Here is a 14228-nt window from a genome sequence, read left to right as displayed (position 1 = left end):
TCTCCAAACTTGACTGATTTGATTTTGCGACTGATTTTTCCAGGCGGGAATAAGATATTTGGTGTCCATGATACCAACACAAAATAATATAAACTGATGCTTTAGGGCATGAGAAAAGTGAGATGAAAGATACTACTGGGGTCGCAGGTTGTTATAAGAGTTGATCACTGCCCAGGCATGTCGTCTTCGTACAAGAGCATTTTTGTCTGTTAAGTGAGACAAGATTAGAGTTGAGCCATTGGTTGCTCGATTAAATGCAGATTTTCCCATGCTCGCGGCAAAGGTATCTGGCTTGCCTGAATCCTTAATGGCCTGGTTTGAATGGTTTCCCTAGGCGCCTTTTAAGTCACTGTGTTGTTGCTCCTCGATTTCCAGCGAACATAAGTTGTTAATGGAACCCCTCTCGGTAGCACGCACTCACCAGCACAGTTTGAAGTAAGCACTCTTGCATAGAAATAATAGATTTTTGAAGCTGAACTCTAGGCCTACTGGGCTGGTGAGGCTGATTTTGGAATGTGAAACTCGGTTATATATATACTTTCGTTTGGATCTTATTAACCGTGACTGCTTCACATCCCTGAATGATTTCCATGCCATAGGTCACTGTTGGCTTTAATTGAGTGGACATTATGGTGAGCAGAAGGCAAAATGACAGGCAACTCAGAAGAACGTGTGGTAACTACCGCAAGAGTAGCCTAATGCAACTCCCAACATCGCAGCCTATAACGGGAACATTTCGTCGTGCCAACCAAGTATTCACAACGCGCCGGTCGCATGCGATAGTCACCAGATAACGCGTTAAATGTCAGTGTAAAAATCAACGCCACGCCGCAAAAATTAGATGAGGCCAATTGCGGTACAAAAATCAGCGAAAAGCAGACACAGGCCTGCAAATCCCACACGTCTGGTGAGAAAATGCACTATAAAAGAAAGAAAAAAAAAATAATTCAAACTGCATAGCACCATGGATGCACCCGGACCGAGTGTAGAGGACAAGCCGAACCCCACAAGCCCCACAGAGGGCCAGCCAGGAACCCCGTGTTCAGGGAAGGGCAAGGGGAAGAGGAAGACGGGGTTCAGTCCGCAGGAAAACCGGATCATCGTCACGGATGTACAGCTCCAGCTCCGTCAATCACCTGAATTTGAATAAAACATTCTAAATCACACAGATGTGTCATGACTATGTTCACTCCCGTATGGAAGTATGGCTGGATGTAGGGACAATGATTGCACATGAAGGTAGACCCTGGTAAATGACATCTATGCGCATGTGTATCCCTGAGACACATGGCCAATTGGATGACTGTGAAGGTGAGTACTAGCTGTGTCCCCATTGCACATCAACAACAATCTCACAACCCCCCAATGTAGGAATAGCCCATGTATTCAGTAGGGCTGTGTGTAGGACTGACCGAATCGTTAGCAGGCCAGGAGTGGTGTCCTACATCACATGTGACAAGAGAACTTCACGTCGCATACCTACTCACACACATCTGCGTGGACACATTCTGTTATGATATATGACATTGCTCCACATGGTCACAGGTTGGACACCATACTCACATTGCTGAAGTCACGTAAGTGCACAGGTCGGCAAGCAACTATCCCAAAACAATGTCTGGCTCACAGAGATGGAGCTTGTAAAAGGGAGCCACCCCCATTGCCTATGCGTCAGTCAGTTCCTTCCTGCGTAGGGACGATGCTCATTGTGGCACACAAGTGGACAATCTAATCAACACACATCACAGTTAGACACCAGTGGAGTGGCATAGACTTTATTGGCATGTGCGTGTCAGTACGGATGAGGCTACGGCCACAACAGGCAGGGACATGCTTAAGACACTTACACGCAGTATGGGAACATATTGAGGTTCAGAAAATGGTGATTCAAAAATGGACAACAATCATCACGGATGTCATCGGTCTCAGCCCACCTTGCCTTGCTGGACGAGTCATGTGTTGTTTGGTGTCTGCCCATTGCCCCCTGTGAGGGGGCATGACTCACTGCCCATGGGATCTGCATAGTGCTCTGCCACCGGAGTGCGTGGATTGTCTGCTCTGCTGACAGTGATCAGGTGAAAGGGTCTGACAGGTTCACATGCCGTGCTACAGTGCCATGTGTGTACTCTCCCCCCAGCAGTGTGTCCGAATTGGTAAAATTGGCAGACGACGCTGTGTTGCTCCGACCATGGATCTGCATCACCTTGCACAGGTGTGTGTACACACACGTAGTTCCACGCACATGCATCCAGAGTCCTGACAAAGGCAGACATGTCCTCTGTTGTGGTGGGATATGTGAGCATTCCCCATGATGCACCAAGTTGTTGGGACCTGTGCTGTGGGTGACAATGGCTGCAGGAACGTAGTTACTCGTCCATGAATGCCCGTGCAGCTTCATGTGCAATGTGTTCCAATAGTACGTCGTTGTCGTGTTCAAGGAACACCAGGGTGAGCCAGTCCATTAACTGGTCCGGGCAGGTGTGCTCAGCCCACGCCGTTTCACCGATCTGCAACACAGCCCAATAGGGGAGCGCCTCGATGTGGTCACTGCACACGAGGAATTGTGCAATCTCCCATGCGCAACTGCCAATAAATACGCAGTATGTCAAGGCATCCCATGCACGGCTGTCTTGGTTACACTCCTGTTCATGATCCAACAAGGGACGCAGAAAAAAATCATAATCCAATTTATCTACGGTTGTGTTGGATAGGCAGACATCCATGGGACACTCGAAAGTGCATGTTCGGCAGTGGAACCAGGGCTGGACGCAGGTGATGTAGGCCAGGCGGAAGCTCAGCCGGTAACTGATCTGCAGTACTGCCAGTGGCAGTGCGCCTAGTAAATGCAGCATACGTGCACAGTACTGTTCCACGTGACTGGGGTTGTGCATGTGCCCGAGATGACCTGCCATTGCGTTGGTGCGTCTCGTGGAACCTGCACTCTTCTGTACTGCGGCAGTTGTGTGGAGGATATGCCACAGCTGTGAGCTATGATTTGAATGTGTGTGCAAAATTGGGGAGAATGGGTTGCTGTTTCCGTGAGTGTTAAGGGCATCACATGCGGGGGTACCTCAGGCAGGTGCTTCTGTGTGTGGGGTGTGGATAAGTCGGATAGTTCATTGGCACAATGCGTGGTGTGGGAGTCGTCCCCATCTGCCATGGCATCTCTCTCAGGGTGCTCCAGCCACGTTCTGGACCAAGGTTGGAGGTGCAGGTGTCCTCCCGCCTTCTGCATTGGAACAATGGTGCTTTCATCCCTGATTCTGACTGCTACTTGCGTTTTTGGAATGTGATGTGGCTTTGGCATTGGGATTGGGACAAGGCCTTGGGCTCATGGTGTACTGATGGCGATACACACACACATGTTGGCATGTGGAGCCAGGTGCCCGAGAGGCCTTGCACTGCTTGTGCAATCTCCCTCCCTCTATCCCTCTCTTTCCTTTGTTGGGCACATGGCACACCTTCTTCTCTTGGATTTTGTCTTCCAGGCTGTGTCCTACAGATTGTCCAGTGAGGACCCGCTAGGATTCATCCGAATGGTTGTTTTGGCTTTGTTTGAATGTTGTTTTGCGTTGGTGATTGCATTGCTGTATGACTGATTCTCCATTTTCTGGCCACGCATGTATGTTGATTCTCCTGCTTGTGCGACATCAGGCAAAATATTTGTTTTGGGATTCGTGGTGTTGGTGTGCAGTTTTGTCTGGGGTTGGGGGAGATCCGGGGGGTGGGGGCGGTGCTGCGGGCCTGTGGGTGCTGTGGCCCTCTGTCCATGATGCATGTTCAGTTGCTCGGGTGCATCTGTTGTTCTTCATGTGTGGCTATGGGCTGTGGTCCGGTGTCTGGTGCAGGTTGTGGTCCGAATTTGCACCAGGTCCGAGCAGGCGTTAATTTCCTGCTGCTAACGTGCCTTATCGCCTGTTTTTCCTATTACAGATCTTTCTGGTCGTTGAGAATGTTGCGGAGTGATGTTGTTGCTGCTTTTTGCTCGGGAACGCCTACTCTGCATCTCATTAGCGATAGTTGCCGGGGTCATCCATGGCGATGTTTGTTGTGGATATTAACGCGGGGAAAGTGGTGCTGTCAGCTGTTTGCACCGGCTTGTGAATGGGGAAGTAAATTTTTCATGACTTTGGCTGTGCTAAAGTGCAGTTAAATTGAAGATAGATCCTTGTGAATATCCCCCTCAGTTTCTTCTTTAATAATTTAAACCCAAAGATTAAAGACTGTGATTTTGCCTGAATAGCGGCTAGATGATGTTTAAATATAATTTGACGATCCACGTTGAATCCCAGATATTTATATGACTCAGTCACCGCTACGTTTTTTCCTTCTAAAAAACAGGAATATGACTTAAATTTAGAATCAACCAGACGAACCACTTCAGTTGTATTCAGGTGTAGCTCTAGCCCTTGCTTGTCCATACAACCTTTTAGGGCATTCATGCTGCCTTGTGGACCTCTGTGTTTGACTCAATTGGACAATATCGTCTGCATATTGGAGGCATCCTAGTTTCTCTGAAGCCAAGATTGACGGGTGGCTGCTATCCTGTGGGAGGGTGCCTACAAGATTTGCAATTTATGAGTTATACAGACTTGGGGCCAAGACGCATCCCTTTTGAAGGCCATTCTTTGTGGCAATTTTATTTGTAACTCGGTTACCATCTCCAATTTTGATGTGCGCCCAGGTTTCTGTGTGTAGTTCTATGATTGCGCTCAATAGGCCTCTTGGAAGACCCCATTCTTCCAGTTTTGACCATAAGTGTTCTTGAGGAACTCGATCAAAAGAAGACTTAAAGTCTACAAAACACGTGAATAGCCGTGATTTTCTATGTTTGGCCTGCTCTATTAAGAGAGTTAGTGCAGTTAGATTCGTTAGTGTCCCCATGCCTGCTCTGAATCCTGTTTGTATTTATGGTATAAGCTGTTTTTCAACTGCCCATGATTTTAAACGATGCAGTAGGCAAGATGCATTAAGCTTCACTTCGACGTCGATTAAAGCTGCAAGCCTGTAGTTGGTTGGTAAGACTGGGTTTCCGCTCTTGTAGCTGCATTGAAAGATGTTGCCATTCCATGAATCTGGCATTTGGTTAGTACGATAAAGATCAATAAAAAGCAGTACAAAGTAATGGGCCCAGTAAGTCATGTCTCCTTTAAATAATGCATTGGGGATTCCGTTCAGGCCTGCTGCCTATGATTTTGTTGATCCTTGCTTCTGAGTGGTGTAAACTGGGATCGCTCCTCAGAATTTTCCTCAGTTTTATCTGTGAGATTGTTTTCTTTTTTTTCCTTCTGTGGTGTTAAACCATCCGACAGCCTGTTGACTTTGAAGCTGTGTCCTGACCGTTGAATGACTGGTCTAAGTTTTTTGCCAATGCACTGGATTTTGTACTTAGGGGGCTGGCGGCAGTTTTGTCCATTGTGTGTTCTACTGCGGTATTTCCATTGATTCAATTTCAACTTTTTGGCTCCCTCAGTTTCAGAGGTCTCCTTCAAGTTTCTGCGTTGCAAGAATAGCTGCCATTTTCTGCTTTGTTGTGCCACTTTGACTTTCTTGCAGGCTTTTCTTTGCCTTTTCATTTCCCTTTTTGTAATTGCCGGCTCCATCTCTACTATTTGCTTGATTATTCCTTCCAACATCATCTGTAACTTGTTGTGAGAGGCCTCTACTATTTGCTTGATTATTCCTTCTAACATCATCTGTAACTTGTTGTGAGAGGCCTCTACTATTTGCTTGATTATTCCTTCCAACATCATCTGTAACTTGTTGTGAGAGACCTTTTATCACTGTACAAAGTCGGAAGAAGGAAAAATGAAAGCATTTCCCCTTCCTTGGGCCTACTTCAAAAGGGCGCAGGTTTCTGACTCTAAACCCTGTCTACTTTATTTAGTAAGTTGGGTTTAGTGTAAGAAATCTTGGATGGTTACACAGGAATGCCCATGTACCACCCATGGTACGCCCACCTGGTGCCAAGTAATGCAAAGCAGCGCTATGTGCTGCTGTGCGCTAAGTAATGCAAAGCAGCGCTATTCACTGCTTTATGTTACTTTCACGTTATTTCCTGCACTAAACAAGTTTAGCGCTGAAAAGTAAATAAGAAAAAAAAGGTTTTGCGCCGATTTGCGTCACCTTTACATCTTAGTAAATCTCCCCTATATGTAATCCCAAGATCTTGAGATCCACCTGAAGTTCCTGTTTATCAGCTTGATGGTGAATTGCTGTAGACGTAGCATCCATGGTCAACAGGAGCGTCTCCCACGCACCAGCAGGGATGCCCATGTCTGTTGGTTCTGAAGTTTCTTTGCCAGCTGTATTTAGATTTAAGGGTGATCGTGTTGTACCTGGTTCCCCTAGATCGATGGAGGAGGCCAACGTTTGCTGAGCCCTCCTGATTGAACTGAAAGGGGGCTTGCTTTCAAAGGTGAATTTGACCTTGGCCGGTGAGCTGCTGCTGCAAGCTGAGAACGGACTTAGGCTGACTGTTTTGGTATCCATTTGTCTCCCAGCTCCTTGTCATGGGCCTAGAGGCAGTACCAGTGGGTTTTTGATCTGCGATACCATGGCTTCATGTGTGAATGATACTATTTCTGAAAGTTCAATTAGAGCATCGGTACTCACAAACATTTCCCCGGGAGCTGCAAAGTACCATCTGTGGCATGCCCCAGTGCCGCACCGATGCCAGCAATGCGAGGGTTGGGGTTATGAAAGGTGGGCATAGGGGGGCTCAAAGCAGATGCAAGGTGTGGACAGCAAACCAAGCCTTCACGCGATAATAAACTTTATTGTTTTTCCAATTATATATCAACCAAGGGAACACACAAGGTGCACCTGACAAATGATTTGTCTCGTGGTTCATTAATGGCATTGTTTTCAGAATGGGGGTGGCATGAATGTTTCCAAGATCATGTTTGAAAACTATCACTTCTAATAAATGCCTCTCAATGCAGTGATATAATCTGGTGTACTAAGGTAAAATGCTCATGAAGGTTAGTAAAATACACTTTTTTGAAGTTTGCAGAGAATTTATCATGTTTTTACATGTTTAGTGCAAGATGTCCGAAAACTAAAGGTGTTACTAAAGATAAGTTGTCTAGGACACCTTCTTTTTCTTCTTTACCTTTACTTTAGTTAACCTTTAAATAAAGTATGCCTGTTTGTTTCAGAGCTTCCCGAATGTTCCTGCTCTGTCGTCAGAACAGCAGCCAATGCTGCTGCGCACCAGGGAGCTGCAATTAAAGGTCAGGAGGGACGCATGCCGCCCTCGGGCCGTACTTTGTGTATCACTGAATTGGAGGCTGATCTTCTGACATTCAGGTTGTCTCTGATGATTGTCTGGTGAAGACCTCGAGCTGAGACTGTCACAATTACTGAGGTTTAAGGATGAAAAAGACTCTATTGGACTGGTTTTGTGAACATCCACTTGTATTATGCCTGGGGTGGCTTTTGTAAAACATTGGGGCTTTGGGCAGACATCAGGCACTTCTTGATAATATCCTTTCCTACTGTGGGCACCATCGCTCTCGGCTATAGTTATTTTGCTTGCTGGCTCTGGGGGTGGGCTGATTATTGCAGGATTTGAATCCTCTGAAGTTTGCGATTTTAAAAAGTCGGTAATTTTATATCCCTCTTTCATTATTTCGGCTGCAGTTTTAGCTTTTATGGAAACATATTACCAGACATATTACTGAATCCTGCTCAGGAGATCTTTACCTTGATCTCTTTGATGACTTTTCTCTTCCCTATGCTAGAACCCCCTTCGATTTTGTGGACCGCATTGTTCCCTTTAGCTCACTGATTTCACGATTTCTGGTGGTGCCTAAGTTCCTCCCCAGTAGGGGTGCTCTCCCTGCAGGGCTGATGGTTGATACGTTTTTAATGAATTCTGATGTATTTTACGCGCCCTTCTTTGCCGCTGGCTTGCCGTTGCCAGGACTAAGCAGCTCGAAGCGCTGTCACGATTTGCCCTGAGCAGAGGCTGCTGTGAATGCATACAAGATCCACAACTTTAATTTTAAAGGCAAAGAGATTCTTCCATCACTCATTAGTTGGTAATAAAGTCAAAGACAGGTGTCCCTCGAAACTCATCCCAACCCTCTCTTCACCGGTCCACCTCTTGCATCCCAGCGGCAATCTATTTCCCACAATTCTGCAGAGAGGAGGGGGTACTAATACTGCTCAGAACCAGAAAGATTAAACGAGTAGAAACAGGCACCAAGCAGCACTCGGAAAAAGTTAGTGCATGTCCTTTTCAATAACTGTAGCCTGCTTTAGGAACGTTGCCCCCTTCCCTCTGGGCTCCGGTGCTACCGCTCTGGGTACACCACTAATAATGATGCCCCTGTGAGGTACCTAGAACATAGTTACCAAACATTAGTAGATAGTAAGGATTATTGTTTGCCGTTTTTTTATTGGGTGGGTGATGCTTGTTGTTGGTGTCATGAAGGCTGGAGTATTCAAAATAAATGGTAGTTTACAGAACGGCATGATGTGTGCATATATGGATGTGGTGGTGCAGCGGGTGGGTTGTTTTAGTGGTGATTGTGGTTTTTGAAGGTCATGGTCTGCTGGCTGGGGAAGCAGTTGGTTTCCTAATGGTGGAATGTGTTGTTCGATGAGTGGCTGTGGCTAGTGTGTCCCAGATAGGTGGGGTTTGTAGGGTGATAATATTTGGTTAGGGGTCAGGGAATGACGGCAATGCTTGTGGAGGAGAATTAATTAAGTCTGTGCATGTTGCCATGCAATGTGCAGGTTGAGGTACTATACTGATGAAGCAGGTGAGACAGTGATTGTGTGAGGTTGAAAGTAATATGCAGATTACGTATGATGCATTTGTTGGGTCTGGTGCTTTTTCATTGTGGGTTGAAGAGAGAAATATTTAAATGAGTTGTGAGAGGTGGTGACAATAGTGCTTGTTTTGGGGTAGTATCTGACTACAAATATGTGGACCTAATTGTGTTAGACAAGGATATAATAAGGACTAAGGATGGGTAGGGTTGGGTTGGGTTTGTGGAATGGTGGTTGTGGGATGTCTTAAGGTTCATGTGTTTGTGGTGGTGAGGTTATTGCATGAGTGACGAATATTGGTGCAGTGTGTGGTGCGGATGATCTAGGTCTATTAGTTGGGTAGGTATGGTTGTGCATTTGAGACTGCTGGGGTGATAAGTACTGGATGTATGTTCTGGTGGTGAGATATCTTTAAGTTGAGCTGAAGTCCATAGGGTGAGAAGAATGGGTTGGTATGCCATGAGGAAGTTCCTGCTAATTACAATGTTGGTACTGAGTGTCTGTGTGTTGTGGATGAATGTTGAGCTGGGTTGTGTTGGAGATGATGAGGTTTGTGTGGTAGAAGGAATGGGATCTGTAAAATTAAGTGCTCTGTAGGGGTGGTGTATGCTAGTAGAGCTATATAACTGTTTGGTCATCACTCTTCGAAGGACCCTGGGCATGTGGTTTAGGTTATATGGTTGGAGGAGCGTTTGTGTAGTTGAAATGTGTTGTGATGTCTGCAGGAAAAGTCATTAAGCAGTGTACGCTCAACTAACTTATCACTAATTGTGATTAGACACCCTAGCACACGTGCTATTCAAAATTAAGGCTCTTTTCCCATGTTATTCACAACACAACAATAAAATAATTGGTCGAGTTCTTTTTTCTCTTTCTTGTCTTTAATCCAGTAAGATGTTCATAGGCCAACACGTGTTTCGTCGCCTCGGTAATATAATACATGCGACTTTTTCACGGCTAGGTAAAACACAAAAAACAGTAACGTGGCTTGTGTTACATCTTTAGGAAAAGTGTGTACAATCATCTAGTCAGTACAAATGGACAGGTACCCGTCCGTGCATATTATACAGTGACTATCAAAGTCATTGAGATTAGGACCCAGCAGAAAAACGGAATCCCATCATCGCCAATCATATGAGCGTGGATTCGATTGCACAAGTGAAAGGTGAGATTTGTATGTGAGAGTATTTAGGTTATATTTGAAATTGCACCCAAGAGCGGAGAACTGAATAAGTGGTGCACAAAGAAACTCAAAATCACACTGTGCTCTAAAACCAAAATAGAAGAGGAAACCACCATTTTTTTAAACTCAGAAATCCAGTACCTGGAGAAACCACTCTTCTCCTTATATAGCTTTAACTGTCTGGAATGACTCTGATATCACCCCTACTCTCAACAGAGAGTACACAAAATACTGCACAACATGCAATATGCAGAAAGGGGCTTTTCTATTAGCAGCAAAATCCGGGTCTCCAACAGACCCTTGCCGGCCGGCTATAATACATTTGGTCTCAGATAAGATCAGTAACCAACTTGCTCCATTTCTGAATAACATCATGAAATCGGGAATCTTCCCTATTTCTTGGAAGAAGGCATGTATTAGGCCAATCTTAAAAAAACCATCCTTGGATCCCTATGTGGTCGAACATTAACGGCCCATATCTTGTCTACAGTTAGTGGCAAAAATCTTGGAAGAATCAATGAATCAAGATTTAATGGGCTACCTGGAGCTTAATAACCTCCTAGACCATTCTCAACATGGCTTCAGACAACATCACTCTACGGAATCAGCCCTAATTATGGCCACTGAGGAAATACATAGACAACTTGATGGCGGAGGAAAGGCCATTCTAATCCTACTGGACCTCTCAGTTGCATTCAATACCGTGAACCATCAGGTATTAATTCAAAGGCTGAAGGCAATAGGAATCAATGAGGAGGCTCTTCGCCTTCTGGTCTCATTCCTCGTGGCAAGGGAACAGAGGGTGGGCTGGGACAACTATCAATCAGAGAGATTTTCCCTCCCCTGTGGAGTTCCCCGGGGGTCAGCCTTGTCCCCAACACTTTTCAACATTTAAATGACACCTCTGGCTGAGCTGACCAGGTGGCATGGTTTCTCGTTGGTGTCGTACGCTGACAACAGTCAACTTGTCATTTCCATCTCCTCAAGCGTGGATTCCGTTGTTGGGAAATTTCATGGCTATCTAAAACATATTATGGATTGGATGCACCAGAATTACCTTAAATTAAATACAGGAAAAACAGAGGTGATGGAGTTTGGGACTGGGGCACCACTCTGGAGCCATGAGTGGTAGCCAGTGGAGGCAGGTAAATGCCCAGTACCCACAGGAAAGGTCAGGAACTTGGGAATCTTGCTGGACGATCAACTAAGTTTCGTAGGGCAAATTAATCAGCTTACATCGGCCTGCTCTTTTTAACAAAAAATCGTATGGAAAATGTTTCCCTTTATTCCCCTGGAACTACGGAAATTGGTTGTAGTCACTTTGATCCTTTCGCAGACTTACTACTGTAATGCCCTCTTTCTGGGCATAAACAAGCGCCAACTGTACAAACTACAATCTTTGCAAAATGCGACAGTGAGAATGCTGCTAAACATTCCAAAGTATCAGCTTATTTCTAGCAGCATTAAATCAGTTCATTGGCTGCAGGTGCAAGAGCGAATTGAATTTAAGGCTCTGTGCCTGGTACACAAAGCCCAGTTTGGTGGAGGAGCAGCAGATTTACAGAAACTATTCCGGGAGTACATTCGTCGGCGTAATCTTAGATCTGCCAACAAAGGTCTAGTCCAGATACCTAGAATACAAAGGGCTAGATGGGGAGGTAGAAGCCTGACATATCGCGCGTCTAAGTTATGGAATGAACTACCAGACGACATCAGACTATAACCCTCCAGACCTCGGTTCAGGAAATTGTTGAAGACGTGGCTATTTACCAGGCAGAAGTAAGAAATCCTCCTTTGCGAAACCAGCTTCCTGCTATAGTGCCAAGATGCCTCGTCATTTGTGCGCTCTATGAGCCTACTACTTACTTACTTACTTGAAGCATTCCTTTCACCCTCTGGCGTTGCACGGCATTTCCTGACTGGTTACATTTTCCAGCCGATTGAGCTTGACGCAGGGATGGGGCAAAATTAATTTCTTTTCGTGTTTTTCATTTACAGTATGACACAATTTCCCTTTTTTAAATTTATAAGTGCTGCTTTCAGCAGTGGAAACATGACATGTTTTCTGAAGGCAAAGAAATGTTTTCTTATAGTTTGAAGCACAGCTTTAAAGTCCTTCCACAGCAGGGCGCAAAGATAATAAATCCATATCACTCATAATTATTATTGAACAGGCCTGGAGCCCTCTCATTTGATAAAAATGGGTATCCCCTCTTCAGATGTGGCCGGCATGTGAATGTGCTGATACAGCAACCCTAGATGAAGAGATAAGCAGTGAGAGTGTTGCTGACAGTTCAATTTTGAGCATTAGGTGTTTTGGTATTTTTAAAATTTTCTGCTGCTACACTGCTTTACTATCTATTGTGTCAAGCTGCTAATTGCTACCGCCACTCCCTCTTTCCATGGTCTTGGTCGCTTCCACACCCGCCAGGTCATTCCACACCATTTCTGAGTTCCCTCTTGTTCTCCCCCCACCACTGGCTGCTTTTCCAAAGCTATTAGGTCCGACCAGAGTGAGCAGGCACCTGGCCGCTCATTACATTTGCAGACCGCTCAGCTCCCCTGATAATGCTGAAGGGCCACTCACTGCATGCTGGTGAGAGTCCTTCTCCCTTCTCTATGGGCTGCCGGTATCAGTGACAGAGCAGGTGAAATCCCACCCCTACGTTCCTTGTCTCCATTGACAGCCCGCTAGACACCCCCGGCAGGCAAATTCTCACCGTGTGGCTGCTCTATCCAACTTACTCCTGCATCACCCACCTGAATGGCTGTGCCTGACCTTGAAAGGCCCCAACAGGATCAGCACTATGCACTGCTCTGGCCGCTCTGGACAACCCCACCTCTTCCTGTCATCCCAACAGTATTTGCACAATGCAGAGTTATGAGTTGTGTGTGGACAATAGTTCAGTGTCAACTTTTCAGGCCTAAAAATTGGCAGTATCTGTAGCCCTGCTGTGCATTGAGCAGGAGGAGGATATTCTCTCTGATCTGCATGTGATCTGCTTCTCAGCAGAGAGTGGTCCCTGGAGTCTGTGGGGCAGGTGAATGCTAGCCGTGGGAGAGAGTCAGGCACTTGAGGCTAGCAGCGAAGGCAGCATGCTGACACTCCCGCAGCAGGACAGAGGCTCCGCATATATTGAACTTGGACCTCAAGAGCACGGGGAATCAAAACATCTCTTCTGCACACGCCATCCACACTCGTGGATGTGTCTGTTTAAAATAAGATTTGTTTTTTTGCTTTCCAGCACAGGAGTGCAAACTGCTTCTTTGTAGGAGACATAATGGTTTTAGGTTCTGGAGTAGCGTGCTACTTGTCTAAAATTGCTTCAACACCTCATATGGGGTAGCAGGCGCTATATAAATGCAAACCTTTTCCCTCTTCTGTCCCTCCACTATCCTTCTCAATCCAAATAACAGACTAACATATCCACCGCTCAAATTAATTTCATATTTCACTATACTAATTCACCACTAATCCTTTATGGGTTCTGTAGTAGCGTGCTACTCGACGAAAAAGCACTTTGAAGCGTCGTCAGGGGTAGTAAAAGCTATATAAATGCAATTACAATACAATTAAATAATGGGATCTTAGAGAATGAACTGGGCCTATCCACTGCATGTGGGGTGCCTAATGTTACAGCTGCTTCAATGCTTCCATGGCTGCATTACTATATTTCCCTTTCGCCAGAAAGGAATGGGCATAGCACTTTTCTCTGTCATCGGTTCTATTACGTTAGCATTTGCGGAGTGCGCATTTCTGGAGTTGTGAAGTTGATGTATGAGATTGAACAGTGCTGGCGGAATCCGTGAACTTCCGGCTTCACAGAACAACTCCCCACTGCACCACATTAAACAACACTAACTGACCCTCTAATTGCACACCATGGGCAAATCTTAGCAGTGCTTCGCACATGGCAATCCCTGGCACATTTACGTCACAGTGGATCAACAAACCATCTACTGCACGTGACATTCTCTTCTACATAGGCCGTCCCCTTACCCAGCCACTGCTCACTGGTAATGCCAACTTATCTGATGGTGCACAGGGCATCATCTCACCCATCCAATTCGCATGTCAAGGCTGAACTTGTCTACTGCTGGCAAACACTTACAAAGCCAATGGGCCAGGCTTATAACTGAAAATGCAAGACAGACCTATTGGCTTTGCTACACTTATATGTAAAATAGAGTAACATCCAAGATGCAAGCTCATCAGCGTTATCTTCTTAGCTAAGCAAAATTTCACCATCCTCTTCTAAATCGT

General features: G+C 45.6%; 1 protein-coding gene across 1 annotated transcript in view; it reads right to left on the bottom strand.

The window, feature by feature from the left end:
- The window catches only part of AOAH (acyloxyacyl hydrolase), a 780853-nt gene that overhangs the window by 84768 nt on the left and 681857 nt on the right, over nt 1-14228 (bottom strand). The window lies entirely within an intron of this gene.

Source organism: Triturus cristatus, chromosome 5_2, assembly GCF_964204655.1.
Source record: "Triturus cristatus chromosome 5_2, aTriCri1.1, whole genome shotgun sequence".
In the NCBI taxonomy this organism is placed as follows: domain Eukaryota; kingdom Metazoa; phylum Chordata; class Amphibia; order Caudata; family Salamandridae; genus Triturus; species Triturus cristatus.
Note: the sequence above shows the minus strand (reverse complement) of the source record. Positions and strands in the feature narration are given on the sequence as shown.